Raw genomic sequence first — 10,000 nt, 5'->3', positions numbered from 1 at the left:
TTAAGATCTAGCTTGTCACTGTTATTTTGGGGTCAGTTTTAATTTATAGTCTTGCTTATCAAATCTTTGTATATCAAAATCTAAAGCCAAAGAACAAGGAGCAGTGTCTTTAGGAAGGGGACTGAGGGAGTTGACAGAAATCATAGTGGGTATTGTCATAAAACTATCAAGATTAATTTGAAGCAATATAATGAGATATGGTAAAGGAAATCTTAAATCAAGATGTTAGCAGACAATTAAAGGGGCAAGCCACTAGTAGAGCATTGATAATGACAGGAGAAATTTTATCATGAGGTACTATAGTTAAATATTTTAAACAATATTGCCATATTGCATAAAGTTAAAATTTAAAGTTATTCAGAAGATTATTAAGAAGAATATTATAACAAAAGGATAAAATTTTTTGAATAATTTTGAGTATAGTGAGCGGGGTTAATTCCCCTTCCGATGGGAATCTTATTATTGGAGGAGGCCATCTGAACACTATCAACTAATGAAGCCTTTACTTATCACATACCAGTTTATCTGTATTCTACAGCAGTAAGATATAGCCTCATCTCAAGGTGTCTATTTATACTTTGGTATTCTGGGATATTAGGAATTATATCTCTTGCTTATAAACAGAGCAGGATTTGAATTCAACGTAGATTTTCGAAAACAAAATACAACACACAGAAGATATACTAGGAAATTTCGGCTGTACTTGATATTTATTCCGGTACTTTAATATTTCTACAATTCCGCCATATACAACGAGATTCGAAGACTCAATCGTTTGCTCCATTTTCTAACATATGTACATGATCATAAATTTGAGATATTTCATTGATTAATTCGACACAAATATTAAACTGGTATTTATTTTATCGATTTCTGAAAGATAAACAACAAAGTAGACGCTGGCAGGATTTGAACTCGGAACATGAAGGAACGTAACATTATAAATGACATGTCTGACGTTCCACCGTATCTACAAGTTTCCACCATTGTTCATTCTGATTATAATGCAAGTGAAAAGGACATTTCTAACCCAGAAAGTGATCTTAATAAAGAAAATATTTAGATAATAAAAACAGTATCGAATTTTGTTAGAAATATAAAAATAGCACCTTTGTTGAGATTGAACTTGAGATACTCATATTGCAATTAGATTGAAATAATCTACATAGACTCCAGCATTGTACAAAGTTTTCAAAAGAAATGAAAAAGAATACCCCTGATCTAATAAAATCACTTATTACCCCCACCCATTGCAGAAATATAATAACCTAAAGGCATTTTTAGAATTCCCTTGGGATTTAAGGCCCTAGGCGTATATAAAACCATTAGAAATAGTCCTCCTTTATGGATCTTAACTAGATTTGGTTTCAAGAGGACAGATATTCGGAGAATTCCATTTTTGTGTTTTTATATATATAGATATAAGTTTGTTTCTTTTTTCTTTTTTTTTTTCTTAGGACAAAAACAGGCTCTGATAATTGTTTATTTTCAATATGAAAATCAAGAAATAAATGATACTTTATCTTACATTTTAAACATGAAACATGATAAGTCAGCAAAAACAACAAAAATTACGATTTACTGTTGTTCTTGTTGTTATCTGTTGGAATATCTGAGAGTTGTTCTGGTAGGGCAAGATTTCAATCCCAGGCAAACATCTTCCTCAATATGGTTTCAATTAATGATTGATCCCAATGTTAATGTGTTAATATCCCGTTGGTAGGGTGGGAAAAACATACGAAGATCACAACCCTCCTTTTTTTCCCACTTCATCTCACTACTACCACCACCACCATTAAACCCATCACTACCATCACCACCACTATTAAACCTACGTCCACGACCACCAGCAACAACAACAACTTGCTTGTAAGCAGCTAAAAACAACAAGAAGGGGCCAAAATGGAGCCTCAATGTTTTTCAGTTTTTTTCAACCACAATGGACTGTCTTCAATCATAGCTACAGTAACAACAACAACAATAATAGTGATGACAACAAAGGACATTAAATAGATCTTTTCGGTTTGAACGGCAGTTTTTAACATAATTTCTAGGTAACTAAAAAATTTTGAACTTCGTATACTGGTAGAATATGTTTATAAAACATCTTGTTCTCTTGGCTTTATTCAGAAAATTCTATAGTTCGTAAGATATTTGTTGTTTTTTTTCTTCAATTTCTGCAATTTCAACCAATCACTGACGTCTATTGAGGTACAAAAAAACCATTCTGTGCCGTATGAATATGTCCCTCGTTTAAGAAACAGATTGAGTTTATTTACATTTGTGAAGAAAAATATATATACCCTTCCCCCCACCCTTAACCCTAACTAATCCTAACCCTAAAACAAACAGAAATGCAATAGATCGATACTAGGATCATAATTATGGGTGACAATTTCATATGACACCGCTAGAAAAAACTGCCGTTCAAACCGAAAAGATCCCATTAAATTTTAAATCGTGTCAAAAGAAAATTTATTCTTGAATGAAGACCCTAAGAACATTCGTCTCGAATCAAAATGCACAAAGATGTAGAATAACACCTGATAAGAGCTAAATTGCTTTCTAAAATATGCTACATCTCCAAAACAAAAATCCGAGGGAAGAAAAAAAAAAGAAATACACGGCATGCGTCTTTAAAAAATAAGAATTGAAATTGAATAATTAGTAGAACACCCAAAGCTTAAACAGATCTAACAAGAAAATGTGATCGGTGCTCAATAGTTTTGCCACTCGACCACCTTAGCTTACTTAGCCTAACAAAAGGCAGAAAGAAAAAAAATAAAAGAAATATTTTGAATCGTTATTTGCGTGTGGTATGTGATATCATTTGTAACAGATATGGCGACCATCAGCAACTCTATGACTTCATATCGTGGTCCATTTTTTTTCCACTTTCTCAAGCAATTTTCGACAGATTTCTACATGAAAGCTTATTTCAAATTAACAATCATAAATAAATATTCAAGAAAATTTCTGTGTATTTATAACAAGCATTCAGAATCGTCAGATATATAACCCTACACCCATCCAACACATCCGACCCTTATACTTTTGTATTATCGTTAAACTCTCCTCGGAATACCACCCTGTATCACATTCTCTATTGTTAAATAATGCGTTCTCTTTTAAGGGCGTCATCGACATCTGTTCTCCTGAAATAAGAACACACGCATATATCATAGACACATATATGCATACACGTATATTCGTGCATATATATATATATATATATATATATATATACATACATACATACACATACGCACACGCATATATATATATATATATATATATATATATATATATATATATATTCAAGTATACATATGTATGTATGCATGTATACATATGTATGTATGTGTGCATGTATGTATCAGCGCGTCTGTGTATGTAACTGCGGAAGAGTATTATGAAACATTAAATGCTATTTATATAACACTATATTATTTATGTGTTTATTTAGTTATTCGTGAACAGTTTCTCAGCTATATTTGTGCGAGTGTGAGTGTATGTGTATGTCCGAGTTTACACACTTGCGCATACACGCATTCTCTCTCACACACACACGCACAAATATATATGCATACATATATACACATACATATATGAATATAGTTATATATATATATGTGGGTTTATGTATATGTATATGTATATATAGGTACATATTTATACATACATTATATGTATCTGTATATGTGTGTGTGTGTGTGTGTGTGTGTATGATCGATTAACGAGTTACAGTGCATATATAGATAGATAGGTAGATAAATAGATAGATAGATAGATAGATAGATAGATAGATAGAAAGATAGATAGATAGATAAGCATATACATATATATGCAGTGTAATTCGTGTATCTATCAAATTACCCATCATACATTCATATCATTGCAGATGATGATGGTGCATATAGTGGTTGAAAAGTGATCCTCTAATAGCTAAATATGGATGTATATATATATATATTATATATATATATATATATATATATATATATATATATATATATAATATATATATATATATATATATATATAATATATATATATATATATATATATATATATTATATATATATATATATATATATATATTATATATATATATATGTATGTATGTATGTATGTATATGTATAGTGACTCTTAATGGGTTCTCAATATACGTCAAAGATGTTTCACTGTTGCTTTACCCTTTAAGCCTCTTTCAGAAAGTTCACACATTGCCCCTTATTTTATATATTTCTGCAGACTCCTTCACCCCTTTCAAAACTCCTGTTCACTGTTTATTACAGGGTTTTCCAAACCAGACAAATATGCGTATAATTTTTCCAGCATCTGTAAAAGTGACAGGAATATTTCTTTGAGAAAAAAAAAAAAGGAATTAGGTTAAGATGTTTGTTTGGAACTCCTTGGAGAATACACTAAGTAAACCATATTGCTAAATAGCCGTCTTAGTAGCGTCAGATTATTTCGCCGATTAAATAGCCAACTTGACAATGTCAGGCAATTTCGCCGGTTAAATGGCCACCTTAATAGTATTTTTTCCGCCGGCTAGATAGTCAACTTCGAAGCCTTAGATCATATCGCCGACTAAACAGCTATAGTGTTGCTACTAGATTATTTGCAGCCATTTTGATAGTCTTTCAAGCGATACAATGATTGTCAATCGAAACGCACAGACAATGCAAACACATGCACGCACGCACACACACGCATACACACACATGTGCACATACACAAACACACTCACACAGTCACAAACACATTCACACACATACACTCACACACATACACACACACACACATATACCTATATATGAATAAATATTCTTTTATTCTTTTACTTGCTTTAGTCATATGATTGCGGCCATGCTGGAGCACCACCTTAGAGATCTTTTAGACGAAGAAATCGACCTCAAGACTTATTTTTTGTAAGCCTAATATTTACTCTATTGGTCTCTTTTGCCGAACTGCTAAGTTACGAGAGTAGTATTATTGTTTTGAGCTGAGTGGGAGGGCTAAATATCCTTGTTCGAAAATATAAGGACACAGATTGTGTTGTATAGCCAGCTGGAGACAATATCTCCTGGGGCTAAATTACAGCAACATTTGTCCTAAACCAGGACTGCCATGATATGTTGGTAAATAATCTGTACTCTAGAGTACTATTGCTGAATATTTCTCGTTGAGAGATTTACAAATAGTAATTTTCTATTTTATGGATCAGTGATTTGTTGTCTCTTTGAAATCTATATATTTCGAACAGGAAATATAAATTTCTTTTCTTTTTTTTATTTCAAGACTTGTACTTATTCTATCGGCATATTCTGGTGAAGCACTAATATGCGGGGACGTAAGCATACCAACACCGTTTTCAAGCGGTTTTGGAGAACAAGCATAGACAGAAAGTGACACACGCATACACACACGCACAGACACACAAGCACATACACATACAAACACACACTCACGAACACACATACATACATACATACATACATACATACATAATACATACATACATACATACATATATATATATATATATATATATATACGACAAGTTTCTTTCAGTTTCCGTCTACCAAATCTACTCACAAGGCTTTGTTCGGTCCAAGGTTTTTTCAGTTGCATGAACTAAAAGTCGGAAAGGGACGGGGTAAACTACTTGTATCAACTTGCTATAAAAGCAGGTAGTAATTTTATCTTTTTCTTAGTGCAAATTTCAAAGAGTGTAGTTCGATTCTAACAAGATGAGGACAAATATCCGTCAAATGTAAATAATGTACATAATTCCTCATCTTTAAATATAGAACTGCCTTAAGTCCAAGGGATTTAAGTATGCGAATCAGGTGTTTCCTAACTCTGTGCAATCCCTGTATAGGCCAAAGCAGTTTGCCGGGAATTTCTTCTTATGGTGTCAAGTATAAATAATACTATGACGTCGCAGATATCGGCGCTATCGAATGCTCCCATTACCACATCGAATGAGATTTGTGGATCAGTTTGTTTGACCTAGGACAAACCTTTGTTGAACAACATACTTTGTCTGGAGTACATTATCACCCCTATTCTCTTTCGCTAACGGTAAACTTCTTAGCGAAAATACGATTCTTTATTAGTAACCATTTTGTTGTTGACGGTTAAAAAACTCACTATATCCAATTAGGTGAACCTTGCTCTGCCTTTACTCTGACTCACCTTAAACCAGGAAAGTACTTCAGTGGTGTTATACCATACGTAAAGAAGGATTGCCTTTATTATTTCGTCATTTATCTTCCTTAATATATCCTTTTTCATCGGTGAAATTTCTGATATAACTGGTTTAATCAGACAGTTGGGTTTAACATCCTTGAGTGTAATAAGGGCATTCCTCTTAGCTGAAGTTTCTACTTCGCTTGCTATATTTGAAACGCTAGCTATATTGACTCATTCTTAATGCTATCGTATGTATGAGGGATGTCCCTCAATAGTTTCGTGTGATATGTTTATGTTTGCGTGCGGATCTACCAACCAACCATTAAATAATTATTTGCCGATTATTAACCTTAATTCTTGAACGTGAGGGGGTGGGCGAGGGTAGTTAATTAATAAATAACATCACGGTTCTATCCACATAGAACAATTTATAAATATTTCATATATATTGTATCTAATAGGTTCTCTCCAATAAGTAATGTCATATTAATTTTAGGACACCCCCGACTGGAATTCAGGTTAGTTGCAATTCAACATCCCTGTGTCTATGTGTGTATGTTTGTGTGTGTGCGTGTGTTCTTGTGTGTGTGTGTGTGTGTGTATGTGTAATATAATTAAATACTTGACATCGATCCTTCTCGGTTGCATCAAATTCATGGCAATCCCAGTCTTGTAACAGGAATTCCGTAGGTGGAAACTGTGTGGAAACCCCAAGGATGATTGCTGTGTATGTAATTAGAAGAGTTATTTTAGATATAGGCAGTGTCACGCTGTTACTAGACGGACGATTACATTAACAAAACGCTTGTTTGAGAAGTACTGAGAAAATTATGTCGAGTACACAGCAAATTATGCTGAGTAATTCACGACTAAATTTTTTTAGATAAATTCGTACTGATCTTAATTTGGGTTATGTAAAGAAGCAGATGCACACCATAGAAGCTCCAGAGTAACACGCCAATGAAATATAGTTCATAGTTTTCTCTGTAACCGCGTTTATGCACGCACACGCTTACACGCACACACACACGCGCGAATACACATTTACACACAGAGACACATATGTATGTATGCATGTATGTATGTATATATGTATGTATGTATGTATATATGTATATATATATATATATAATATATATATATATATAATATATATATATATTATATATATATATATATATATGCATTTTTCTCGCGTACGCGTAGTATCGATCGCAACAGCTGATGTACTTGCGCGTACAAATGCACGTTCCCACGGCTTTATCGATCGCATTCTCATCTGGAATCGATTTTTGTAATTTTTATACACGCCCTGATACCGTCGGTATCTACATATCAAATTTGAGCGCAATCGGGTGGAGGATGTTCGAGATCCCAGAAGACACACACGCAGACAGACAGAACGGATTTTATATAGTAAATATATACACACACACGCATACACACATACACACACACACACACACACACACACACACACACACACACACATACACACACACAAACATATTAACTGTTCCAAGGAAAAGCTTGACGATCACTTCAAAGTTTCAGATGCTAGCTTTCGTCAGACTGTGTGTAACCTGAAACTTGGAAGTCACTATGAAATTTTATCCTCATAAATTTGAATAAATATATACTCTACAATGCATTGAGTATTCTTTTAGATTAATGTTTAATAGCATTTTATACGGAAAATGGCATAACAAACATTAATTTACCATAATAAAATAGATACATATATGCTATATGTATATAAACACACGCACACACACATACGCTGAATTGAAGCAGAGTACTTTTAACATTTTTAACGCCGAGTCAGTCCTACAGTCCTCAACTGTTAACCACTAACTCTATATCAGCAGATAAACTGAGCACGGTAAGCAGTATCTCGAGCGATTAAGTTAATTAATAATTCAGATATTTCGAATTACTTATTAATATAATCTTCTTTTACTGATAAGTGATTTAAACTGATTAGATAACGGTATACATTATACTATTTTGTAATATTTTAATACGCTATCTTGTTTGTGGCCCTATGCTTTCGAGTACTTTGCCAAGGTTAAAAGACTTCTCGTTCACAATCATAACAGTATTTGTGTGTGCGTATATATATTTATATATCTCTTTTACTCTCTTTTACTTGTTTCAGTCATTTGACTGCGGCCATGCTGGAACACCGCCTTTAGTCGGGCAAATCGACCCCGGGACTTATTCTTTGTAAGCCAAGTACTTAACCGAACCACTAAGTTACGGGGACGTAAACAAGCAATGCTAGGGGGACAAACGCAGACACACAAACATATACACACATACATATATATATATATATATAGATATATACGACAGGCTTCTTTCAGTTTCCGTCTACCAAATCCACTCACAAGGCATTGGTCGGCCCGAGGCTATAGCAGAAGACACTTGCCCAAGATGCCACGCAGTGGGACTGAACCCGGAACCATGTGGTTGGTAAGCAAGCTACTTACCACACAGCCACTCCTGCGCCTATATATATATATATATATATACATATATATGGAGAGAGAGAGAGATAGAGATAGATAGATAGATAGATAGATAGATAGATAGATAGATAGATAGATAGATAGATAGATAGATAGATAGATAGATAGATAGATAGATAGATGCATTAATAGTCTTACAACGGTAGTACTAAGCATTTTTCATATCCAACCAGCTAAAAATTGGTAGTCATACCTTCACCAGGTTTGTTTGCTTAATTGATTCACTGACTGTCTACTCTGCTTTTTCTCAAACAGTACAAAAGCTGAGGTGGCCGCTTTTGTTTGTTCATGGTTAATGGGAAAACGTTTTAACTCTTTATCGAATTGTGTCCTTTATTCTGTTTCGTGAATATTAAATACTTGATGCACATCTTTCCAACCGGACACACTTCCATACAACGTCAACCACTTCTATCCAAATATATATTTGATGAGCTGAAGATGATACGAAAACTGAAACCTGTTCCATAGAAAACGAAATGTCATAAAAAGTTTCACACCAGTAAATAAAAAGGTAATGGTTATTTCTTTGAAATAATTGGTGATTCTACTAAATACGTTACACATCTTCAATTATTAACTTCTCAGCCAAAAACTTTGATTAAATATTATTTCTATTCCTGCCACGAGATTTGTTGTTGTTAATAGAGTATATGTCTATTCGTTGTATTCTTGTTGTTCAGTCACAAATCAGCTCTGGTCCAGTAGACCTATCATCAAAGCCATTCCAAGCATGACCATCACCACTTTTTGGAGAGTATATATTGAAGCATAGTTTTATCAAGGATAACATTGTCTAAAATGTCTTCTTTCACAGGACAATAAAGTTCAGTTTGAGTAAAGTTTGACTGAAATCTCTAGCAAGTCGGAGTGACCACAGAAAGAAACCTAGAGGGGAAATCGGGACCCAGACTGAGCGTTGGTACATTACCCATAATTATTGGGCCTAATTTTTTAATGGTATTGAATTAGACCAATTTTTAGTTAATTAGCCCTAATAATTAGTTAATAGCCGTGACGTTTTAGTAATTTATCCTAATATTGGTTGGTATTGATTAGTATTTTAGAGAAGCAAAAAAGCTGCATCGAAGATAAATATTTAAAATTACATTTAATAAGTGGAAGCACATGACCTAGTGATTAGAGCAGCAGACTCGCGGTCGAGGAATCGGGGGTTCGAATCTCAGACCGGGTGATGTGTGTGTTTATAAACGAAACGCCTAAGCACAACGCGGCTCCCGCAGAAGGTAATGGCGAACTTCTG

The sequence above is a fragment of the Octopus sinensis genome, linkage group LG13 (assembly GCF_006345805.1).
Source record: "Octopus sinensis linkage group LG13, ASM634580v1, whole genome shotgun sequence".
In the NCBI taxonomy this organism is placed as follows: domain Eukaryota; kingdom Metazoa; phylum Mollusca; class Cephalopoda; order Octopoda; family Octopodidae; genus Octopus; species Octopus sinensis.
This window is presented reverse-complemented; position numbering follows the sequence as displayed.